Raw genomic sequence first — 25,955 nt, forward strand, 5'->3', positions numbered from 1 at the left:
AAGGAAGCTGGACAACAAAAAGTGATCAACGTATTGATTTTGTGCCACAGATTTTGAGTTTCTTCTACTTTCTTATTGGTTTTATACTGACCCGTTTCATTTCTTCCGTTATTTTCTGCTGGCATGGTCGCAGATCAGAGACCGTAGCTGGCTGATGATGGGACAGCAGTTTAGATTTGTCTCACTGGGTTTGTAGTCCTGTGTGATACTTGCTGCTCTAAAAGTGCTGTTGCTATTTCATTTGTACATTCTGCATGGGAATCTCATACTATTTTAATTACTCTGTGCATGTATTTATTCTTTAGCTATTAGAAAATCTCTATTAAAGTCCAGAGCTTCCCTGAAGGAAATATTTCCCAGCCTGCTAGATCTTAGTGGTACAAGATCGCCTTGATATTTATTATAAAGCATACTTTTCTTCATTTTCTCCCATGGCTTCCAGACAAATATTTGTGTGGCTCCCTGAACAAATCCCTTGTCCCTCTGAGTTGGATAGTTGCCTCCCTCTCACTTCTGCTCAGCTGAACAATGTCTTCTTTAAGCATTTTCATCGCGCTTACTGCTTTTTAAACCATTCTCCCTGTTTGTTCACATGTTTCCGCGCTGAGTAGAAAAAAAAGCTTTTCCAGGTAGAATCAAAAGCAGCGGTGGTTTCCATCTTGCGGTGCACAGTGAATGTATTACCACACCTTCACATGTCAGCCTGCCAGCAGAAGCCACGGAGGAGCTCTCCGTGCCAGCCCCATGGAGCTCTGCCGCGATCGGTCTGATGGGAGGGCCAGTGGCTCGTTTCAAGTGTTGACCACAAACTCATTTAGACAGGTTTTGTCTAGGAATCTAGGGATTCCTGTATTGCAGTCTTCCTGGGACCAATCCTCTGCCCACTTCCCTTAGAATAAATCTGCATGAGTGAGGTTGCTTTAATTTTGCAGATCTTTATTTTGGTTTCAGTTTGAAGTGTTCAGAGGCAGACAACCCCGGTTTATGTTTGCTCTTGTCAGAGGCCGTCCATGCTACGGGCAGGGCAGAGCGAGACCAAGGCAGAGTCCCGACAGTCCCCTTCAGAAATACTAACAAAGAGCAAAAATGTAAGAGAGCAGCCACAGCATCTAGAGGGAACTTTTCCAAACACAGGAGCAGAGGCATACTGGAAAGAGAAGAGCCTTAATATGTGAGTAAAAATTAATGAATGATCCTAAAATGGCTGTACTGAAATTCTATACGGAGGAAAGTGACCAAGCCTCCAACTGATGGATTTGCTGATATCACGCAAGTGCATTACTCTCAAGCACGGGCGAACTACCAAGGGGTCCTTCCCAGCAGGACCTCCCTGCTAGACCCTTTCCTCTCCACGAGGGAAGGCGTTGCTGTTGAGCCGGGCTGTGGCGTCGGCGCGGCTGCCTGGTGGCGGTGTGACGGGGCGCCTCGGCAGCGCCTCCGCAAAGCCAGCCTCCCCGCGGGAAGCACGCTAACAAGTTTCTTGGACGATACAAGACTAGGAGGGAGTAAATTTATATAGGGATTGTCTAACGTTAAAATTAGGTATCTAATCAGATTGGCATTTTTTTTACATGCATTCTAGCATAGAAGCAAAGATGGGGTGTTAAGTCGAAAGGCTGTGGTTACATCATATGGGCTGATAACAAATTTATGACCCGATAGATAGGCGTTGATATGCATCAGATGACTGGTTGCCCGTTTTTATATTTGTATTCAGTAAGGGGTATGCAGATTAAAAGACTAGTGTATGGAAGTGTTCTTCTCCAGCCCCAGACAAGCATTCAGCCTTTCCAGAAGGAAATACAAAGGCGAAGGCTCAGCTGCAGACAGGGCTGGTGTTCCGCTGCCTGTGTTTTGGCAGCCTCCTAACTTTGGGCCTCAGTTGCCGATATAAATTGGGGGATAATGGCGCTTCTGTACCTCACAGGGTTTCTGAAGAGAACTCCATTCGGGAGTAAGAGGTGCACGGGCAGTCTGTTAGAGGAGGTGGTTTGTATACACAGGGTAGACAGGTAACTCAACAGGGTAATGATGCCAGAAAATATCCTGCTGTACTGGGGCATGGGAAAGGGACACATACAGTGCTGATTCAACGGGCTGTGCTCCTCTGTGTCATTCCTTGATAGATTTACCATGCAATTTTGGTTTGTTTTCCCCTCTCCAGTCCTTCAGAGAGTGGTTCCTGTTGCGGTGATTTAACACACACCTTACAATATAGCAACTCGAGACAGCGGATCGAAAGATTTATGTTGCTGATTCTGCAACAAATGCACCGAGTGCCAAATGTGCTTTCAATAACTTCCTGCGTTACGCTGAGATCGTTGGTCGGAGGCATCTTAGTGAAAGACGAGGACAGCTCAGAGTCACACCTGGGCATGAGTTTGATCCACTGTGTTTCCTGCACTTTTATTTACTGCAGAGGTGGTTCGTTTCACTTACAGCTTTGCTTCTCCAACAACTACTGAAGCAGTTTAAATGAGCTTCACTCCAGTATTTGGACATTGACCTGCTTTTTTCTTGTTTGTTTAGTGAAACTGCCGCATAACTGACCCAGCAGAGTCAGGAGGTATAAACAAACTTTGACTGCAGAGTCCGTGTTTAGTTCAGCTTTCACCTTGAGACAAAGCCTTTGCTTTCTGGAGGGGCAGAGACAATCTCCGCAGTACATCAGCACAGTGCACACCAACTCCCCTCCAGTAAAACACAACCAGAAAAAGGCAGGGAAAAAGCCCATGGCACGTGGGGCCGTTTATGTTAATTCATTGCAGTATTGGGGTTCGTCATACCTTTGTGATCTGTAAAGCTGCTGTGAACAGATTGGCATATGATCTCATTTATGTCACTGTAATTCCAAAGTAACTCACTTGAAAACAGCGCTTACAGTGGGTCTCCCTCAGCGGGCCTAATAATTAGTTTGTCCTATGGTAGGTTTTTGTTCTTTACACGTGAAAGCGCAAGTCGTCCTGGTTGTAATGCGTGATGGTTTTGAGGCAGAATTATTTGCCAAGGCTGTGAATATTTAAATCCGTCTAAATATTCTAGAATATAACTTCTATTCTATTGAATATTTTAGTCTGAACAGACAGCACCTACCTTGAAAATGTAATGTAACGTCTCCTTGGAGAGAGAGGTGGGGGAGAGCATCTGTTGTTCTGCCTCGGTGGCCAGTCCGGCTCAAACCGCGACATATAAAGTTTATAATCTCTAGTTTAATCTACTAAAAGCAGTCCAGCTAAAGTTGGACGAGATGATAGTTATGGCATCAGTTCTGAGGTCTATGGCAAATAAGTGGCGAATGTAACGGGATGACTAATACCAAACCCAGGAAATGTCCGCCATCAACCATACAAAGTTAGCAGTGCCTTTCAGAAATAAGTCTTTCAGGAACTTGTGGAGGCTTCTTGTGACTCGGAGGAGCTTTCAGCGGTGAGATGTCTGCCTGGACAAAGAGGCAAATCTTCAAAACTATACATTTGCACCAGTAAAATCATTCAGAGACCTTTTTCCTAAAGGGATTCCCTGCAGGGGAGCTATTATACATGTTCTAGCCTGAAACTTGAGCTGGCCAGAGAATGGAAATTGTGTTTCACAGACGATTTTGAGATTTTGAAATTTGTTTTCATTCCAATTCAGAACAAAACCTCAAAATGTTGAAATTCTCCACAAAGGAAAATTCCACAAAAATAAATAGTTTTGGCTTATTTAGATCATTATAACTTTTAAAAACGCATATATTATATAAAGTCAAAAATCTAAATGTTTTATTCCCAAAATTGTTGGCATTTTTTTTTCCCTCAAGAAAAAAAAGGTTGGTAAAAATAATAGTTTCACAAAGCGTTTTGATTGTGACAGAATGACATTTTTGAAGGAAAGCTACTCCATTAAATAATTTTCCATCTGAAGTTGATTAGAGTTCCTATTGCCACGTTATCCAGACCTTTTGCTGTAACGCAAAAATGCTACAAACAGTCTACCGCCAGGACCATGGTCTATAACGCTGCTGCTTGTGGGCTTCTTATTGCATGTTTGTGCTATGGCAAGACCTAGAAGGTCAGCACAGATGTCTCTTTCTCCTTGGCAAGGTGTCAGCAGTAAAAAAAAGAGCACTTTTTTTTTTTTTCTGAAGAGAGCTCTCAAGGTGTGAGAGGATTGCCTTGAAGTTGTTCTTGCTGCCACCAAGCCCCCGACACAAGAAATCCTCTCCCTGGCAGGCGAGCAAGCAAACCAACCAGGGACCGGCATCAGCACTGGCTCCTTCCATTGAAAGGAAACGACCCACAGGAGGAAATGTGCTCCTTCTCCGTCACTAACAGAGCAAAGTCCATGGTGAACAGGCTCTAGGACACATTAACAAATAGCAATGTCAATAGCCTGTATCCCAGAGCTCAAAAGAGACTGGTGACGCGCTCTCACCGCCCCTGCTGGATTTTGGAAGGCTTGTGCTGTTCCAGGGTTATCTGAACAGAAGGGAGTTTCATTTTTCACCCATGTCCGAGTACGAACCGTTTGACACCACGAACAGATGGAGGATGCATCTCTAACAGAAGGCTACCCAAAGAGGAGCTTTAGCTAATAGGGTCGGCGTTGTCCGTTCTGCATCGGGTCAGCGCAGCAGCAAGGGATGGAGCAGCAATGGGGACTGCCCCGCGGTCAGCGCAAAGGCGGTGAAGGCAAATACCCACCTGTACTGGCTGCCCTCCCACCCCTCCGTAGGGGCCTGGGCGAAATGGATGGAGCTGAAAGACTTTACGGGTGTTGCTGCCTCCTTGTTTCTGATAAGCAAAACATATTTGGTGTGTGTCACGGACAATGACAGTGGCAGGTGATGAGGTTATTGGATGACAAACCTGGTCACACAGGTCTAGTGAGATTCTTGCCCTGCATGCTGTGCCCAGCGAGGAGGAGCAGCGTTTGGGTCCCTATTGTATGTACACAAAGCCAGCACGTTGTCTGCAAGTGGGACGTTTGGGCTTGGAGAATAATTCTGGAATATGTTTTTCTCCTTGGGATATTTCTGAACTGCAGTCAGCGTGCTCCCCACTAGAAAGTGACATGTAGGAGCCACCCTCTCTTGTTGAAAACTTGGTAGAACGTCTGTACAATATTATGGTCACCAAACTATGTCTAAACCTAATTGGTTGCATGTGGGATTGATTGCTTTAATATAAAGAACTGAATGCACTGAAGACCTGCCAGAGGTTGTGGAGAAGATCAAAGGAGGTCAGATAAAAGGCCAAATGTAGCTTTAGTGAGAGCAGTCCTAATTGCAGCACTCCAGTGGAAGGGCTCCTGCCAGCTCCCAGCTGTGGCTGTGGTCTTTCGTCGGGTGCGTGGAGATAGGCCTCGACAGGGCCCGCACTTGACAGCCATGTCCATCCTCTCATGGAAACAGTATGGTCCAGGCAGCTGCGTGGTTTCATCTTCAGCCGGAGCCAATAATTCTGTGTAAAGAGCTCAAAATGTTTTGGTCCTCTGGGAAGTAAAAACCTCTCTTGAGAAATTTATAAATTAAACGTCTTAAACAATTGTCAGGAACTCCATAAAAGCGTCAGGAAAGAGGCACCAACCTTCCTGGTAACCCTGCCACCCTCCCATTCCCCCAAAGACCATAACCACTGCAGAGCTGTTACCATCACGTTGTGCCCCCACATGACAGCCCCGCTTGCAGGCCAGGAATTCACTGTATTGCAAAGAGACACCATTACAGTTCCGAATCAAGCCCCCCGCTGCAGAGCTCGTGTGGCCGCGCACAGGACCGGGATTACCTTTGGAGCCCGTGGACACATAACGGCGCGGCGCAGCTCCACGGCATTGCCCTGGCAGCTGTAGATCCCTTTGGGAAGTGGGCTCGGTGGAATCCTGATAGAATATTTGCATTAATGTGAGATAGGTTTCTAGGCCAAAAAAAATGCCATGAACTTACTTTTCCATCAGCTAATTGTATCAGCTGTTCTTTGTTGGTTTGCTGCCATCTCAAAGCACGTGAAACAGCTCTGCTTGGCCTTTGAGAGCAGCGAGTGTCACTGAGTCTGGAACAAGCATGGTTTTGGGGTTTTGGTGCAGAACTTTGGCAAACGTCACGAAGGAAGAGCAAAGCCTCAGCCCCTGACAGGGGTGCAGCCGGGAGAGGCAGCCCTCGCTGCAGGGTGCGCGTTGCCCCGGGGCCAAGGGCTTACACGAGAGCCAGTAAGTTTTTACGAGGCTCAGTCTGTGCCACGAGAGATGCAAGATAGAGCTCATTAGACAACACAAGTTGTTGCCATTAGGCACACACAAGGCAAAGGATCAACTCCCACGCTTGGGCTTGGTCTCCATTTAAATTTTTGCGGCCGTGGCGACAATGGTCAGGAAAGAGTGAGGTGGTGCACCTCGAGCAGCCGAGCCGTGCTGGCAGGAAGCCCTGTGCGAATAGCCGGGTCTCCTTCTTCGTGCCATGCGCCCCGCTGCCAGACCGGGGAGGGTGGCGTGGGAGCCCTCTCCAGCACGGCTGGCTCAGCCTGTCCTTTCCAGGTTGGCCAGGGTGTCCCCAGCAGGGGCAAGGCAAGGAAGAGGGGCCACACTGCAAACTGGAGTGTCACTGGGCGCTCTGGTGAGGGATCTTGCCTGCGTCCCTGCTCCGTCTGGCTCGTGGCCACCAGCGAGGCCACAGAGAGCAGGGCAAGGAGCAAAAGCGGAGTCTTGCCAGACGTCAGGTTTGATCTGCACCAGATTTCCAAAGGCTTTTGGGGCTCTTCCCATCTGTAGAACGGGCCCTGTGCCCGGCCCTGGGCAGTTCAGGACTGGTCTTCCCTGATGGGCTCCGGACGAACTATCCTCTTACACGTACAAGGAGCTCTTGAGATATGCCTAAACCCAAGCCCTGTAATTACGGCGTGTGTGTTAGCAAATTACACCAAACTGAGCCAAAGGGCCTCACCAAGGTATTAGATGACGCCGCGTCGCACGTTGGCTTTCTGCAGCTGCCCGGCCGGAGGGGACACTGCCACGAGGAGCATGGTGCGGCAGCGCGCGGGGCGCACGGCTGGCGGTGTCTGCGCTCCTGCCCAGCGCCCCTCGGCGTCCAGGGACACAAAGGTCGGAAGGACTGAGGTCGCTTGAACACAAGCACCCCTGACTGAACTCACGAGCACATTTTAAAGCCCTTTTATTTCCCGAAATAACAGGGTGTATTTAGACACCTGTAAAAGGGCTATGCCCACTTGGCACTCACCAGCCCGCCGCGGCTCATGAAGGGCCTGCCTGGACTCCTGGTGGAGGCCGGGGTTGGTGCCGAGCACTCCAGAAATTCCTCTCTAGCTCCGATTCTGTTTGTTTTATCATCTTGGCAGAGCAAGCCATCTAAAAGCCGCCTTCTGAAGGGCCCCGTGTTAAAAAACACCAAACACTCCACAGCGCTGAGCGGTGACTGAGAGCGGTGGTTTGTTCCCCCGTGAGACACGTGGGGAAGCCGAGGCGCTGTGCATGGAGTGTCCCCGTGAGCTGTGCTCGTGACTGTGAACGGCTTCCACCTTCTCGCACCGGGCAGAGATGGCAGTGCCTCTGCTGCGCTGAGAGAGAAGTCCATTACATGCAGAAGCCATGAATTAGTCAGCCCTTTTTTAAATTAGCGTTTCATTAATTAGTACTAATTTAGCAAACGAGCACCGTGATTAGCTTGATTAGGACTAGAGTGGAGGGGGAGGTGTGGGATATTGGGGGGGTCTCCCCGGTTTAAGCGGGGCTGTGGAGCTGGTGCCCCGCAGGGCAGGAGGACGCAGCTCGGTGGCTCCCGTGGGGCTGGCGGGGCCGGGGGGACAGGCTGTCGCCGCTGCCGTCGCTGCAGGAAGCAGCCACTCTCATCGAATCCCCAAAGGCAGCGCACTTCGGGCTGCCAGCCCTTCGCTGCGTGCGGGGAGGTCGTGGTGGATCAGTATGGAGCGCGTTGAAGGGGCTGGCAGAAACCTGCTGGAGAGGAGGAGACGCTTGCCTTGCACGGTGGGGCTCGGGGAGCCTGAGCCTCTGCCGTGGAGCTTCTGACTGCGGTGTCCCCTTGCGGTGTGCAAGACAGCCGCCTTCAGAGACTGTCGTGGCAGCTGCAGGGTGTCCGGGTGACAGTCCTCGTCCCCAGCTTCTACCTGCTGCCAGCACATCCCAGCCCGTCTGCGCCCTTGACAAACACCAGGGTCCCCCCTAATTCCCAGGGTAGACACTTAAGTGCAATAAGCAATTTTGCAATGGCCTCTTCCCACTGCGGTGCTGCCTGATTAGAAAAGAGGGCAAAATCCCTGCGCGGGAGCTTGGACGCGTCCCCTTGAAAATTCCTCTGTGGAAAGCCGCCGCTGCGGGTGCTCCGGGCAGCGCGGGGGAGCAGAGCGCCGGGCGGGCATCCCGCTGCTGCTGCCCGTGGGGCGGCCCAAGAGGAACAGCTCCTCCAGTGCCACTGACCCCGCTCGGCACCCCCGGAGCAAATTTTCCTGTTTTCATCACAAAATCCTATCATTGCAACTAAGAGCCGTTCAGCTGGTGCTGCGTGTACCTCGTGGACCGCTGGAAGGCCCCGTTATGCTGAGGGGTTGCGAGCTGAGGCGGTGGTCCAAAGGAGGCAGCAATTATGCAGCTACTGTCTGATTGCTGCCTTTTTGCAGCGGGGATGACTCCTCGACATTCGGCCTACGGAGTCTGCCCGTTAATAGTAGTTTTAAATGGTCAAGAGGTTACAGCAGTAAGGAATGTTAGTAAAAAATGTCTCTGTGGAGTTTAAACAACCAGTATTTTAGGCAGGGCTTGGTGGGTTACTGTCCCTGCACAAACAACTAGAATGTGAGAGTCTGGGCTGGGAAATACTTAAACTGTTTGGAAAAACTTGTTTTGTGCAGCTTGAGAGTGTCCCTGGAGGCTGTGGCCCAATGCCATGACTCCTGGTAAAGGCTGGGCTGCACTAACAATGAAGCTTTTATGGGGAAGCTGGAGTACAATCAGAAACTTTTCGGTCCCGAGGGATTATGGGGAGGGGAGTTCCTGGGTTCAAGATGTCTGGCACATTATGCACATTTCCACCAGGATTTGGGGGTGTTCTATGGCATGCAAGGTATGCAAATTGCTAAATGTGTTTTCAGTTTTGCCGTGTTGTGCCGTCTTTGTTGGGCGATCGTTTTCTCGTCAGCGTAGCCAGAAGACAAGATGGGTTCATAGCACGAGAGGAAAAGCGTAGCTGTCTCACAAGCGCTACTGACCTGTGAAGGGCTTTTATTTGTGATTCTCCAGCATGGTCCTAACTGGGTGCCTGCAGAGTATCCACTGAGAAAACTTCCTCTAGTAAGAAGTGTCCTGAACTGAAAGGTGGCTGTGATGACCGCTCCTGACCAAAGCGATCAGGTGTGCGCGGAGAAGCTCTCTCATTCCTTCTCGCTGTTACTTAACCTTCATCATTTGCGTGCTGTATATAGCAGATGTCAGCAAGAGGTCTAGCAAGGTACCAAAGTACCCACTCAGTCAGCGTTACGGCGTCAATTCAGATTTTCTTCAAAGGGATCATACTGCTGCTGATTAATTTGAGGGCTTTGTTACAGGAGAGAAGGCATTTCCTGTTAGACATAGACTCCCGTTACTAATGGTGTGAACTGCTCGGGAGAGCAGGGCAGGATGAGCCCTACAAACCAAAGCAGAAGATAAGGGGCTGTTATCGAGGGCTAAAGTAGCACCGCCACCATACCTCTGTTCCCACACCTGGTTTGGGAGCATTAAATCTGATCCAATGCCCATTGAAATCAGTGAAAAGATTCCGGCACGTTTCGGTAGGCTGTGGAAGGGCCCATCCGGGGGCTGAGGAGCAGCTAACCCAGCATCGCATGAACAGTTGGCTCCTCGTCAGCCTGCGGCGTGGGACGATGGCGGTACCCGGCACCCCGCACACCCCGCACGCGTGCCGCGGACGCCGGGGCAGCGCAGGGCTGCCCGGACCCTTGTTCGCCCGGGCTCAGGAAACGGGCCTCGCGCCGACAGGGCCCCGGGGTGGACGGGTTGGGAGTAAATCTGTTGGTTTAGATTACAGAAACGTCGTTACCAAGCTGGGACTGCCCGAAGACTGTAGGATTCGATGGGTTTTGTCACTGCTGTCTTTCCTTTCTCTGGACTCTCAAGGAAGGGAACGAGTGACAAGGGGCTGTCCTGCTGATGGGGTTCCCCTGCCGGGGCCCCCTTGTCCCCCACTTTGGGCGTCTTCCCCCTTCATGTGCTGAGGTTTAACCTCGGGCTGCCTCCGGTTTGGAAACCCTGCATGGCCCTTACTGACAGCAGCGCAAACAAAACCCTATGAAGGCAGGATTTGCGATTTACATGGGGTTAATTACCACAACAAGCATGTTTATTCACTTCTCTAATAAATCCTTAAGACAGGAACGAGTACTAGCTTGACCAGATTCATCCTGCGCGTATATTTTTCTTGTAGCCATGTGTGCAAATCTGTATGTGCAGGACAGAGACAAAATATCTCCCATCACTTAGGCAATAGCTCATGAGCTGTGTGCTTTTCTGCCCGTAATGGCATCAGCATTTGCTCCAGATCTGGTAAAAAATAGACTTTATCATGACTTTTGCCGTCTAGTCTTTTTTTTTTTTAAAGGAAATGGGTAGATCATAAATGCATATTAACTGCAGCGGTGTGGTCTATTGCTCTGACACCTGCTTGCCACAGGAGGAACGCGAGGTCTACGTTTGTTTCTGCTGAACTAATAAGACCTGATCATTCTATTCATGAGGTTAAAAACCTGCAGTGGCAGGTGCTGGTCGTGTCCAGGCCCTGCGGTGGGAAGCTGTGCTTCTGAGAGGGTCCTACAAAGTCCATAATTTGCTTAAATATTACTGACGGCAGGAAGTTGAAGGTTCGCCCCATGGAATAGAGTGCGTAGCTCGGTTTCATCAGTCTGATTTACAGAGGAGGTAACTGATGTAGAGAGGTGACCAGTGGCTTTGGGATCCTCTGGTTTTAGGTGATGGATCCCTCGCATGACTTTATGGGGACCAATAATATTAAACGCTGTTGTGGAGTCCCCTTCTCTGGAGATTTTCAAGCCCCGCCTGGATGCAGTCCTGAGGGATGTGCTCTGGGCAATCCTGCTCTGGCAGGGGAGTGGGGCTGGATGGTCTCTAGAGGTCCCTTCCAACTCTGAAGATTCCGTGATTCCATGTCCCCGATTCAGTTGCATTCTGATATACACAGATTGCAAAAGGTTTTCTTCGGATGTTGGTTCAGCTTAGCTTTCGTCGTCTTCCAGGTTTTCGGTGGCCACAGGTGTCGGGCTGGCTGCAGTGTCCCCGGTTTGCTGGAAGAGCGTCTGCAGTGGCTCAGCGCTGTACCGGACAGGGCCCCCCTGCCGTTCCGTAGGAGTTTGTGTCAGACAGAACATTTCATGCAATGCGGAAGATTTTTGTCACCTTGATTTGAAGGAAGTTGTTTGTGTTAATGCTTAAAGGTAATGTGAGACAAGGCAAGCTCTTTACTTTAGAACACACGTTGTGCCATTGATGTACACAGTACAGTAAATATAACAAACAAAGGGTCCACTGTGGTATTTACACTCACCGCAAATGCATTTGCAAAATAGGATTATTTGCAATCCAATAAAATAGTACTGCTTTTAGGCAGAAACCCTGTGTATTCAGTGAAGTGCGCTCCTCAACTTTTCTTACCATTTATCAACCCAACACATTCCTCCCCATTTTTTTTTTAATGCCTTCCATTAATAGTTAAGAAAAACCTAGGGAAAACAAACACTCTATTCCTGATTGTTTATTCACCAGTCTCTTAGGAACCATAATTACGTCTCCCAGGAATTGTGTGTTTTATCATACTGTATATCTTAAAGAGCCACTTTAGGTAAAATAACAAGGAGTGCCTTATGAAGGAAAATTGGATTCATTTTAAGACTTTTTTAACCCTCCAAAGAATGGCTCTTTGTTTACTTCTTTAGTTCATGTGGCAACTTGCCCAAGTAAATACTATGCTGCATAAATACCAGAGATTGGTATTTATGATATTACATAAACATACTCTGAATAATGACTCATTGTTGCAATGAAGAAGAACGCAGGCAATATGCATTGCAGCCAATGCATTATTTCTCGTCACAGTATTAAGTGGCACTGAAGCGTTGTAGTACGAAATGATACCGAGATTGGAGAGGAAAAGTCCCATAGCATTGTTTAGCATATCTGAGTTTACTAAACAAAACGGAAAACAGCCAAAACAGGAATGTGATGAGGGTAAGAAACACAGCAGGTTAGTCAGCAATATGCAGGATGGGGAATCAGCGGTTAGGTATATTTTGGGGTTGACTGGCAAAAGGTTTATTGCTCTTTAAACTGAAAACTCGTCCAGTACACTCATGCCGCTGTCACGGGAAGGAGCTGAGCCCTCGGGGGCCATACCCCCGGCCTGCAGCGACACTCGGGTCCGCTTATGGCAATGGGGTGTTGACACCCGTGTTTCACTCGTGGAGTCACGCTTGCAAGTGACTTTATTTCTCAGGGTCTTAGTTTGTCCAGCTACAGCGTCATGAAACATTTCCCTGCATTTCAGCAAAATTCTATGTGCTCAAGTGTTTGTGTGAACAAAAATGCCACCGTGCCCCACTTTGCATTACTGCCGAGTGATGTCTGCCTGCTGCTGGGGGCTCAGATCTGAGAAATCAAAATCCCAAAGACTGTAGTTTGTCTCATCCAAAGAGCAAAAATAAAATACACTCAAATCCTCAAAGAGCCACTGAACCACCCCTTTAAACAGGAGGACGAAAATTGTCACCCATAATAATGCACGAGCCTAAAAGCGTGAATTTTTTTAAATTCTCATCTTTCCCTGAAGCAGCCGCAGCCCTTTCAGGAACAGCAGAGAAATCCCAAAGGCAGAGCACATCCACAAAGCGGGTGGTTGATCCACCTAAAATGCAGAAGTTTGGGGGTGCTCTATGGTGCGTGCACCCTTCTTCATGAACGCAGGGTTGTGCGTTGTGACAGGGGGGTGGCTTCTGGTGTTTGCTGTGCTTTATCGCCAGCAGAAGACATTTCCTTCCTAAGCGCGAACGAGGGGATGAATTGAGGAGTACCCCTTCTTTCCTCCTGCCCTCTCACCTGGGCAGACTGGGCTGGATGTTCCCAGCAGCCTCACAAAGTTCATGGGTGTATGGAAACCTCTGCGCTACCGCATGGTTAGTCGCTGTTTATTGTGGTTATTAAACTGTACCTTATTCCTCTAATTTTTACTAGTTCCTGGTTTTACTTCTTTAGGCAAAACCCACTGTGTTTAAGCAGAGCTGTGTTTTGATGTTGTCCGGGGTGCCACGTGCTGTTCCATCTCGTATGCAAGGTCTTACTGGATAAAGGCAACACTCGTTGACTTTTTCTCCCTTGCACTTCACAGTTTTTATACAGAATAGGCGGGAACACCGATGATGGGAGAATAGAAGGCTGCTGGTCTGCAAGGAGCAATGTTTAGCGGACGAGTCCTGGGCCAGGACCCCGGTGCATGGCGGTAGCTCGCTGAGGCTCTGCTGGCAAGCCTGGGAATGACTGCGGTGCCCTCTGTGCCGTCCTGGATGACAGAAGGTTTATGCCTGGGCCACCGGCAGACGGCTGCCTACAGCGCTGCGGGTCCAGGCAGAAAGCTACGCCTTCAAGGTCTGTCCTTATTTCCTATTTTCCCAGAAAAAAAAAAAAATGGAGCAGTAATGTACGTCAGCAAAGTTGAGAGACCAAGAAATACGGCCAAATTTCAAATTCAGCCACAGTTCTATATTTTATTGTATTATTATTAAATCAGCGGCACTGCCCAAAGCCCCCAGTTTTAGGGTGTTTGGTGCTCTTCAAACACGTGCTGGGATATCATGCCAAGACATCACTCCTTTATTTGGGCTTTGAAGCCATGCCTGACTACCAGTTATCTCAAAACACATACTGAAACCTGTCCCTGGCAGCTTTAACCTGAATTCCTTCCTCGCGCTGCTTGGGGTCTGCTATTCTCTCTTCCCGGGAGCCCGGGCGATGGGGTGGCAGAGTGAGGTCAGCACCGGGGCTCGGTAACAAGCGAGCCCCATCCAAGCCCCGCAGAGGCCAGCGGGAAGGCTTGGGTGGACAGCTGTGGTTTTGACTCAGGCCCAGAGATACTAGAAAATAACAAAGGGGACAGAGGGAAATAGCTTGGTCAGCTTTGGGGGTTATTCCTACTGTCTTTTAAAAGGAATAACTCTATGGGGTTTGTGATGAGTTTCTCTGAGAAGTAGTTTCTGCTCCCGGCCAGCTGTGTCACAGCAATGTGCCCCTGTGATGAAGGCAGAGTAATTCTGAGCTTGCAGGTTTAAACATCCCTTTTCCGCCTAGTTCACTGCAAGGAACTGTGAGTCACCAGTCTTCTCTCTAACACGCGGGACTGCTCTGCGTAAAGGCGCTCATACACTCTGCGTAAGCATGAGGATCACACTGACAAAGGATGATAGCACTGCTTAAGTAGTTAAGTTGGTTATTTATTCATTTAAATGTATGCGGATCAAGACATTTTTCCGTGATCTAAAGCGGCTGCCAAACCTCTGATTAGTTTGCAACTATTATTGTGTCTTGTCTCATTCTTTTGTTTCACACAAAAGGGTGCAGACACGATTTCACTGACGATTGCTTTGAAAACGGCAGCCCTCTGTAGCACCTCCCGAAGAAGAAAACAGGCAAGAGACTGCATTTCGTCGCTTTATTTCTGCATGAGTAAACTGCACGCCCGTGATCTCAGCACGCACTGCGCCTGTAGAAATGCACAAGAAAAATACTGTTCCATGCAAAATACACATATGTGGGCCTTGTCCGCAGACAGCACTTACAAATCGGGTTAGGTTTTATGCTTTTCAGAAGTTCAGCTATCTAAACAAGGCGATTATCTTTTGGCTCCTTCCCCAAACTATTGCTGCACAAGTGAGTGCCCACGTGACTGCAGAAGGTAGAGGAGGATGAGGCAAACTCGGCATATAACATTTGTTGAAATTGCTTAGAAAAGGATCTTACGACTTGAAGATGGTATCGCGGCCGTTCAGTGGTGCTGCTTCCTTCTGCCACTCCCCACAATGGCAAACAAAGCAAATTCTGTCTCCCGATTTCACCCATTGTTGTTTGTACAATGCATTTTTCAGATATATTTTCTATTATTTTTTGAAGATCTTTTCTATTATTTTTGTTGATCGGAAAGCAAAAAGATAAATAAATCTGCAAACCAGACAAGGTCAAGTGTTAATTAAAGTTGTCTGACAGGCGGGAACTTGAAATCCAGTTACCAAAGCAAGAGACTCCTCTCTTTTCTTGGCCAGAACAGTGTCAGATTTTTTGGGGCCCTGAAAAATATAACTGCTGTACAGAAGAAGATATGTCTGCCCTGCATCTCAGCTATCCTGAGGGGTAAGAGTGGTTCAGAGAAAGGATTCGCTATTCCACAGATAATATTTGTTTGTAAAATGTTTTAAGATTCTCAAATCAAAGGGATGTATGGACCACACCCACAAATATATTGCACCGAGACAAGACACATAGCCATAGAAGTGTGTAGACAGGAAAAAAATGCAGGACTATTTCACTGGACTTTGTACAGTTTTGCAGTGTTAAACCTTATTAAAATTCAAAATTGGATTTTAATTCTGCAGTTCGGTAAATCAGCAGCGAGGCACACTCTGCCAGCACTGCAGCGTCACCAGAGGAGCTGAGAGTCATCCCAGGCAGAAGGTGGAAGCTGCAAAGGAAGCGCTGGTAAGTCAGATGGCACTGGGACCGGAAAGTGTGTGTGCACATGTGACAACGGGCCGAAACGGGATCCTCTCCCCAGTGGGAACTACATCCTTCTTGCCTCCTGCCTCAGGAGCCAGAGGGCATGAGCGTCACCATTCCTGCCAGCCGCTCCTGAGAGCGAGGAGGGGCAGGGATGGCACTGGTCAACATTCAGGTTTTGTAGTGGCATCACCCAGTTGTCACCTGCCCGGTTCCAGCTGGGACAGGAGCCGTTGAACCACAAGCGCTTTCATGCTCAGCATACCCCTGTTCTAGCTGGTCACCTCCATCCAGCAGTCCAGGGTGCCCCATCCCCCTCATCCCCACAGCTCGCGGGGAACACTTGGCCTTGGCTGCGCAGCTCTGCCGTCTCCTGGCTCCTTTTCTGGCAGCTGTCTGCTTGGAGGTGGGGATCACCGTGTCTTAGACTGACTGTGGGTGAAGGGAAAGTGCACAAGAGAAGCTCCCTGACTATGTTGTTTGATTTATTTATCTATATAACTTTTCCTGGCATTCCTCTGGCATTCCGCTGGGTTGCGGTAGGATTGTGCTCTTGAATTTTTAAATAGAAATATGCTGAAGAAATTGCTTTTTCATCCAATGCTGTGCAGCCTGTCCTTTCTGATGCAGATGTCTGTGAAACGACTTACGTACGTTTTAGCGTAAGACCAGACGAAGGTATACGGTTGTATACTTTCACTCTCCACAGAAGCTTCTGTTGCTCCGCGCCATTCAGGATTTGCCCCGTCTCTATGATGCAGCTCTTCTGTCCAACTTCAATCCATGATAGGAAGTTTACTGGAGAGTATCTGAAGAAAAGGTTTGTAGCAGTGCAAAAGGTTCTCAGAGAGTACCTCTGCTCTCTACAAGAGATGTGGTGTCAGAGATGTCTAAGAGCAGTCACAGCTGGATGATAAACTACAGCAATGGCCTGGATTCTCCCACAGCTGGTGCCGTTGATATTGCTGAGAACGCCGGCACCTACAGCCTTTGGACAGCCGTACTCGGTAGTTAGACGCTACATCAGTGGATTTGAGGATAACGTATTTTGTGTACTTAAGTGTGTTATCCACAGAGTATTTTCTTTAAATTCAATAGTATAGAAGAGTTTATCTTAGGGAAAAAAAAAATAATCCCAGTGTCCTTGTCAGATACCTCCAAGTGAATCACTAGTCCCTCCTGCTCACTGAAGGAGTCAGCTGAGTTTTTTCCTATCTGCAAATGCTCTAAACTCAACCTGTGATCTGAAGAAAACAGGCAGTATACTTTCTTTCGTTTGCATCAGTGTGCTAATAAAGATTCTGCAATCAGATTTTATCTGACAAGGTGATTAATTGCGTTGCTGCACAAGTACAAGCGGAATGCAGGTCCATCTCCCATCCTTGCATTGGCTCTCCATGTAGTAAAGGGGTTTTGGTTTGGTTTTAAAAAAAAAGCTTGGCTTTTGTCAGGCGTGCAGCTTTGACTTGAAACTGGAACTGAGTTCCATTTTTTACCACTTTAATCCTGTAACCTGTACTACCTTTTTTTTTAAGAAAACTGAGATCAGCCTCATTGATGATGTTATATGAGTCTGAGACGTGTCAGAGACTAGAAGTGTGATAGCTGTTCTCCTGCAACCACAGGCATCCAACTAATATTATTTATGTGCCATCGACAACGGGACGTGCTCAGACTTGAAGGACTAGTGCTGACCTTCCCCCGCTAATCATTTATACACTCCTTGTTTTGAGGGCTCCACCTTAAGGTTCTCATGACTCACTTTCTCTCTGGAGTGAACAAATAAATCTTGAAGGACTCTGTACACTTCCAAGTGTGTAACCTCTCCCCTCGTACTCGCCTTGTTCTCAGCAACAGAAGCTCTCCAGGTAATAGTGCTATTTATTATAGTGTGACCTCAGAGCTGAAGAGAGCTGAGAGGACGGTGGTGTTCAGGTTGGTTTAGGCTTCTCCTGCTGAATGTCAACCCAACGCTCTCACAGGCGCTATGAGGAAGGGATGAAGCTCCTCTGCTCTCTGGAGATGGGGAAGTTGGACGTTCATAGTTCACCCTCCAGACAGGGAACCTCAGATGTTCAGATAGATGCCTTGACCATAGTCAAAGGCTTATTGAAGCAAAATGAAACCTGATTCTATCTCATAGGAATGTATATACATTGTAATATATAGCATACCTGATGTAGAATATCTACAATATAATCTACGTTATGTTATTATATATTTGCAATGCTAACTTAGACATACATTATACATTGCATGGGTATACATGTGTGTGTACCCATATATAGGCACGTATATCTCTATATACATGTGCATAGATGCAGACGTACACATGCATATGTATATACATATATGTATGGGTGTTCATAAACACACAGGCTTTTTTTAAACCATTTTTGCTCATTGTACGTGACTGAGAGTGCCGAAGATGGCCCACTGAATGGGCACTTGCAGACTGTTTTTTTATCTGAAGGGAACAGTAAATCGAGGAGACCTGTTTCTGGGTTGTTCAGACCAAAACGCGTCATGCTGGACACTCAAACGCTGAGGCTGCTGCTGCTAGCGCTTATCCTCTCCGTACTGCCTGGTCCAGCTGCTAAGGGGGTGCTAGTGCTGACATCCCCACTCCCCTTGCACTGCTTTTGGGAGAAATAAGCAGTAAATAGTTGCAAATGCTTTGAACATACAAAGACTGTACAAGGGTGAATATTATGAATAATACAAATATTATGGAATATAGCAATGATGGAAAAGCACCAATATTGTCATTAATGAGATATGCAGCAGTTCACAAACAAGACGATGAGCTTGAGAAACTTGGCGGAAGCAGAGATGAGAGGAGAGGACATCAGTGCAAGAGGGTGCAAGGAAGTCCCATCCTGCTTCTGTCCTGTCCTTGCGTAGCTCTTCCCCAAGAGTATTTGCAGGGAAGTGGGGTGGGTGGGAAGGACCTCCCCGCTGAAGGTTTGCGGGGATCTTTGGAGAGAGCCAGTTTGCCTGGGGCAGCATTGGCTTGGCTGTGGGGTCAGAGGTGGAGGGAAAGGAGGAACATCTTTTGGCTTACGTTCAGCAGAGCTGTGGGGCTGCAGCTTAATTGTAGGGGCTTGGGATAGGCCAGCAAGGGTGGGGGACACATCAAATTGTCATCGGGAAGAAGGAGGGAGGCTTGATCTCACACGCGAAGAGCATTGCTGCCCTAATGGTCCCTGGTCGAGACACTTCTAATGGGATGGAGCTTCACCACAGCAGTCACAGGGGAGCAATGTTAGAAGGAGGGCACTACGGGTTGGTCCAGCGTGAGGGAGTAACTTCAACGGCAGGGCTGTGATGCAGAGAAGGATGTGGTTCTTTTAATTCCTTCCCCTTGTCCCATTGTTTCCTTCCCAGGCGCACACAAAATCTTCCTCTGCCCCTCCCTCCCAGCTCAGCTTTTCTCTTCTCTTTGGCTTTTTGTCCTTTCCCCGTTGTAGAGCTCACCAGTGCATGCCCACACCCAGTGCAGTAGGGACTTTCCCACATTGAGTTAAATTTGCCTTCTTTTGGCTATTTCTCCCTATCTGGGACCCATATGTTGAGCAGAACAATTGTTAACGGGGTTAGTTCATTACTTCGGCATGGGGCAGCAGGAGGCCGGGCCGGGAACGGGTTCTTAAGAAAAGGTTGTGTTTCGCGGCTGTGCTGGGGGGGACTCATTTGTGTGAATTTACCAAGCCCGGTGACACCACAAAGCTGTCCATGGGAGCCCAGGCGATGAGTGTCCTCCCCACCAGGCAGGAAGATGCTCTGGGAAGGTCTGGGAGTCGTGGGCACGCGGGCAGACCTTGCCTGCCCGGGACACAGGGGACATGACCTGTCCTACCATTAGCTTTTAGAGCCAAACTCTCCCTGGCTTCTTCAGAGGAGGCTTTAGGTGTGTGTAAGGAACCGCAGCAAGGTCAGGGCTAGGTTGCTTGACATCACCAAAACACGAACTCATACATTCATCCCAGAGCGAGGCTTGTGCAACGAGACGACAATGGAATAACATACAAGCTGGGAGGCAGAGCGCGCTGCGGCGGCGCTGGAGAAGGTGCCCCAACAGCCCCACAGGAAGGCGACGCGCAAACCGCTGACGGATCAGTCAGGGATTTGTCTTTTACCACAGACATGACCTTAAAGCTTTCCCTTGCGTGCTACAGATGCCACCTTTGACACTGAGAGGTGCAGCGCAGTAGAACTACATCTTTTAATGGACGTTCCCAGGCGACGTGCCAGTACTCTGCAAACGGGTAAATTTATGGTCCTTCAGGTACGAACAGGCATGATTTGTGACCCAGAGGAGGATGTGGTTCTTTCCACTCCTTCTCCCCGTCCCCTTCTAAGCCTTCCAAAGCACATGTGAACGTGGCCCAGCGATGAAACGTTCCCAGGGCGGGTAAACAATATTCCTATTCTAAATTACTTGGGTAACTTCACCAAAAATTAGTAAAATCCCCACAAGCGCAGGCTATAAATCATTCTGCAAAATGCTAGGCGAGCTTCACTGGTGTAACTCCAGACGTCCGGCAACTGTAAGGCTTACTCAGATCTCTGCTGCTGAACCTGTGCTCTTTTGATGCTCACTCCAATTTAAAACTTTGTAAACATTGGACAGTTTGTAAACCGGGAAAAATTCCTCTCTGCAAATTTGCAATATATTTTCCCACACTGATCTTGCACCAAAATAGGCGGTGTTCTCACTGCAGAAGGACCCGATTCTAAGTTCTCGTGCTGTGCTGAAGAAATCCGTCTCTCCAGACAGGTGCAGGCAGCCCTGAACTTGCTCTGCTCACGTGCGGCGATGTTTGGACGCGTGCCGGCCCTACAGCCGCGTTACGCAGCGCAGCGCGGCGCGGAGCCTCGCCGTGTGCTCTCAGTACCACCAGGCCACTGGAGAGCAGGGTTTTTTAGCAGCCTCCTTAGGTCTGACGGGGAAGAGCGTGACTGCTCTGCGGGCTTGTGGCACACGTGACAGCATGACCGTGCCCACATGTGCAAAGCCAGCTGCCATCCGCATTGCAATATTAAAAAAAAAATATAATTAAAGGCGCGTTATGTCCAGCAACAGCCGCAAGGTGTGCTGGAACAGATGTGCCAAACGCAGTGATTTATAATGAAGGAGCAATTTATAGCCCTGTTCTTTTGACGGTTTTCTTTCAGCTAGCTCAGGGAGAGGTATTTGTGGCATTCTCGTTGGGCCCATAGTTCATGGCATTATTTCTCAGGGACTGTAAACAGGTCGTATGACTTTGGCTACTATCTAGGGTTTTTCCCCTGCAGTGATTATATAAACCCTCTGTGTATCGGGGAGGGAGAGACGGAGATGCAGAAACTGCTGTGTGCACAATAATATTTTTGAAGTCTTGCGCTTAGCTGTTTCTCTGCCTGCCTGGTAATACGCCGGATGCTTTTGTTCGCTTCCTTCGTTCAAGGCTCTTAAAGTGCCTTGTAGACCAAATTGGTGGGGAGCAGTAATACTTTTAGTAGATCAACTGACAAACAAGCGAACTGGTAGAGAAATAAACAAATATGTTTTGGGGCACAAAGGTCTGTTTCCATTCTAAAGTAATATTCAACAGAAGCAGCGATTTTTCAGTGGTGAACACGGGCTGGGAAGTGCCGTGCGTTCGGGTAACCAGCGCAACGTCCTGTGGTAGTCCCGGGCCAGCGGGGGGGCAGCCGGTGTCTCGTTGCTGCGACGGCGAGGCAGGCCGGAGCACTGAGAGGTGGCTCGGCTTTCTCAAGGCTGCATGCCAGTTTTGAGAGACTGAGAAAGTCCCAGTCCAGGACTCCCAGTCTTTACCAAGTCCATAAAACCACATTTTCTCCTCTTGTGGCCAGTGTTGTCTCAGCCATATTTTTGATTGCTCTCATGTAAAGACCTTTTTTTCCCTGGGATGTTACTGTTGGCATATAGGTGTTTTCTATCAACTTTCTCCAGAAAATGTAAGTTGTTCTGAAAAGGGAAGTCGGGAAGATTTACTACAGTTTAAAAACCCAGCACTTCAACACACGTGCCCAGAGGAATGCTTTGTGATCCAAAGTATCATTGCATTGGCAGTTCTTCCTTAGCCAAAGCCTTTCCATGTTTCTTCCTACAGTATTAACGTGGATGTCTTGTTCTCTGCGTAGGATTCATTCTAAATTCATTGTTATTTCCGGGTAACCTCTTCATCTGGCGGTTTGTCCTGCTCTCTCCCTGGCTGTATGTTGGTCACCTAAAGATCATTAGAGATAGTTGCAATGTGGCTCAAACTTTCCCATCCTAAAGCGGAGTTAATCGAAGTAATGAGACTTTTTCCAACTTTCTCAACAGGGGTGCCGCTTGCCGTTACGACTGGCTGTGTCCTTAAACCGCAAACCAAAACATTTCCAGTTCCAGAGTCTGGCGTCCTTCTCCAAGGTCTCCAGAGCCACGGCAGGGATGGCCAGGGCTGTTGCTCCGTGGTGCCAACGGGATGAAAAGCTGCCAGTCGTCGTCCCGCTGTCCAGACACACCAGAAGCGGGCTGTGAACACGGGCGGCTGTCTCCGTGAGCCCAGGGAGAACGGTGAGTTAGTTTTGTGCAGACGCGTGCCTCGGCAGCAGCCACACGTCAGGGGTCTGCGGCCCCCTTCCCAGCAGGGCACGGGGTGCCCTCTCAATTCAGGGGACAACTGCAATCCTGGCCCAGATGAGGGTTTGGAGTGGCGGGTGTATTTTAGAAATATGGGGTTCAGATTATTGGTTATACCAAACTTATTGCCTACTACGGACAGTCGTGAAGGATAGGCAGAGCCTCCTCTGTCGCCGCGGTCTCTGAGCACAGAGCACTGAGCCGGCAGGAGCAAGCCTGGGTCACGCGCGGCACTGCCGCTCTCACGGCGTCCAGGGACCTCCCGGCCGGCGCAGCAGGGCTGCTCTGCCTGAGCTTGCGCCGAAGTTGTGAGCCCAAATGTCCTTCCAGGGGACGTTTCTATTTCTAAGTGACCCGCTGTGACAGCGGCTGTTCCTTGCAAAGCAAGCTTTTCTGTTAGGGATTTTTTTTTCCGTTCTTTGTAGTTTAGTTAAAGTCATTGTGGATGTAAGCGTACAGCTGGCTGCTGTATGAGAAAAGAGCGCACACTGTCTGCTGCAAGCAGGAGGCTGTCCTGTCAGCGCTGCTACCCGGCGCAGCCGGGGCGGGCTCGCCCGCAGACCGGCACGTCCCCATCCTCATCCTGGCAGCGGCAGAGCCGTCTGGGGTGCTTTGTGCCGACCCCGACTCCCCTCAGCCGCTGCCAAAGCCCTCCCGGGCCCAGTGTTGTCCCCGTAGCGTGGCGAGAGCCCTCGGGGAGGTGGTCTCGTGGCTCCCGGCGAGCGTCCCCGCCGAGGCAGCATCACCCGGTCGCCCGCCTGGGCCGCGGGGTGACGCCTGGCAGAGGTGACGCGCGGGCAGGGAACCCGCCAGCGCCCGGGCACATGCCAGCGCTGAGACACTGCCTACAGCTCCTGCCTCTGCCCAGCGCGCCCTTCCTGCCGCCTTTCCCCCGGGGTCCTAACTCCCGACTTTGTTGCTCTATAAACATAATAACAATAATTATTCTCTCATTGGACACATAGCCATCTTCTTTGTTCGCAGGCTTAGATAAATATCATTCAAATCATGGAGTCTGATTCATGAGTCAGGACGATGGCAGCCCTCCAAAACCTCCTTGCCCATGGAGAGCGTGTTTGTGTGAGAGAGATAGAGAGTTTCGCTGTATGAAGAGTAAGAAACTGGAAGCCAAGTGAATTAAATACAAAGCAGATAATTATGTGTAATTCATTTACTGACTAATGATTGCACCTGGTACGGAGGTTTATGAATTCATTTGACTCTGCACAGGTTTTCAACAACTATCTCCCTGCTAGAAGATAAAAACTAGGCTGACGTTTCTTAACAGACCAGGGTTTACATTAGTGTTATTGTAAGATTCTGCCTTTTTGGCTCATTTGTTATTTTATCTCATGACATTTCACTTTTCCTGGGTTCCCCTGGTGTCTTTTTGACAGTGACAATTGCTCGGTGCTGGTCGAGGATGGGTGTCACTGCAGAAAGAGGCCATCGCTCCGCTCCTGAAAGCCGCTCAGCGCAGGGAGACATGGTGCTTATCATCTCCCATCTGCTGCAGCCAAACCTTGCCACCGAGACCGTGCCTTCGGCGGGGAAGCGGCAGGTCATGGCCCCCTCCCCCTCTGCTGGGATCACCAGCAAATTGGCGCTCTTCTCATGGTGTCACCCAGTTGTCACCACAGCCTGATGCCATCAGCTCCTTCCAGCTGAACACCAGCAGACAGTACCAACCATCGCCCGCGAACGCCTGAGTTGATTTCAGGTTGGAGACCCAAAGACAAAGCCTTTAATGGGGTGAAAAGGCTCATGCCAACCCCGTGAAAGCCCGCAGCGATGGCTTGGTGTTGACGCCAGCCTGTGTGACACGCTCACGCCTGGCGCGCTCGGCCCCCGCTGACCCGGGCACTGCACCCGCGGCTGCGGAGCGCAGGTCGGAGCCACGCCAGGCAAAGCAGCATGCCCGAGGCTGCGCTCCGCGCTTGCGGCAGCGGAGATGCTGCCCAAGGGGATGTTCTTACACGCGGCGGGAACACGAGAGCTCCTCCAGTTGTGTTCCCCGTGCAATCGCTAGGTGTAAGCTGGAGCCCCTCTCCCGGCCTGTTAACGGGCTAAAGGCGGCTCACCTTAATCATCCCCTCCACCTGCAACCCCCCAAATCAAACTATCCACTCAGTCAGTTACTCAGCTCCTCTCTGACGGGGGTTCATCACATCAACAGACATTTGGCTGTGTTTCCTGCTGGGACTGTCTGGAGCACCATATAACTGGGATCCATCTTTTCATGAGTCAGTTTAAGCCCAGGGTGCAGGAGAGGTCTGCGTGCCGGGGAGGGGGCCACGTCTGCACGTTTCTGTGAGATGCCCTTTAAGACTGACTTTGGGAAGGGACCAAAACAAGAATGACATATAAGGGAAAGAGGAGGTTATTTGGTAGTTTGAATAGAGACTATTTAAGAAATCACGAGATGATCACACTGAAGGAAGAAAACCCAGTACGCCGATTACACTTACATACACTTTCTAGCACAATTTGCCACCGAGTGTTTACCGAAGGGTAACACGGTGAAGCTGTGCTCATGGCTGCCAATAGAGTGGCGGCAGTGTCTGATGGAACTCCCGCTGCTGCAAGAACACGTACTCGAAGGTGTCTCCTTGGAGCTGTCCCCAGCCTCGCTGCGTGGTGACGGGGGAGAGCGACCCGCGCTTGCTGCGCGCCCATCGATCCTCCGCACGGCGCCGGGCGACGTGCCGGGTCCCCGCGGGGTGCCGGCCCCGCTGCCCCCTCGGGCAGGCGGCGCGGGGGCTGCTTTCTCCAGCCCTGGCAGCCAGGCAATGAAAACATCGGCAACAAAAAAATGTAACCCTGTGCTCTGCTATTTTTGATTTGAGAGATTTGTAATTAGAAAAGCCCAAACCAGCTCATCTTGTTCACATGAGTATTCCCATTGACTAAAATGCAGTCAGCGTGCGCTTTAATTTTGAACCTATGCAATCCTCTTCCGATGAAGATCTGGCAAGCCAGAACAGATTGCAGTCTGTGAGATACTTGCACTATGATACAGTATTTTACCTGTAGGTGGATCCTCATTTTAGATAGCGAGATGCAGAGCCAATGAGCCTGATTCACTGCTGCGTTACTCCAGTTTTTCAGCGGAATAACACCACTGAATCATCAGCGAAGTTGAAATAACAAATGATAAAATGGGAGCATTGTGTCTAAGTTTGCAGCGTGTGTATGGAAATGACTAGCTCCTTCTTGCAGCACTATTAACCTATACGGATGGTTTTCAGTTCAAAATGTATCGAGACAGTGAGAATGTGTCTAGGCTAAAGTTTTACATGTCAAAAAACCCAATTAAAATCTAATATAACAGCTAGCGTGGGACTCCCTCGGTATGTCAATGTGGTGATTATTTTTTTTTTTTTTGTATCCAGAAAAAAAAAAAGAGGATTTTTGAGAAGAAAGCTTAAACAGCTTCTGAAAAGATGCAATTTTTGATGCAATTCATTTCTGTGCACCAGATGGGCACTGTGTAAAGCTTAGAAATAGGGTAAGTTAAAAACCTCGTACTGGTTTCTTTTCAATTTATGAAAAT

This window comes from Vanellus vanellus (assembly GCF_965231255.1).
Source record: "Vanellus vanellus genome assembly, chromosome: 12".
NCBI lineage: Eukaryota > Metazoa > Chordata > Aves > Charadriiformes > Charadriidae > Vanellus > Vanellus vanellus.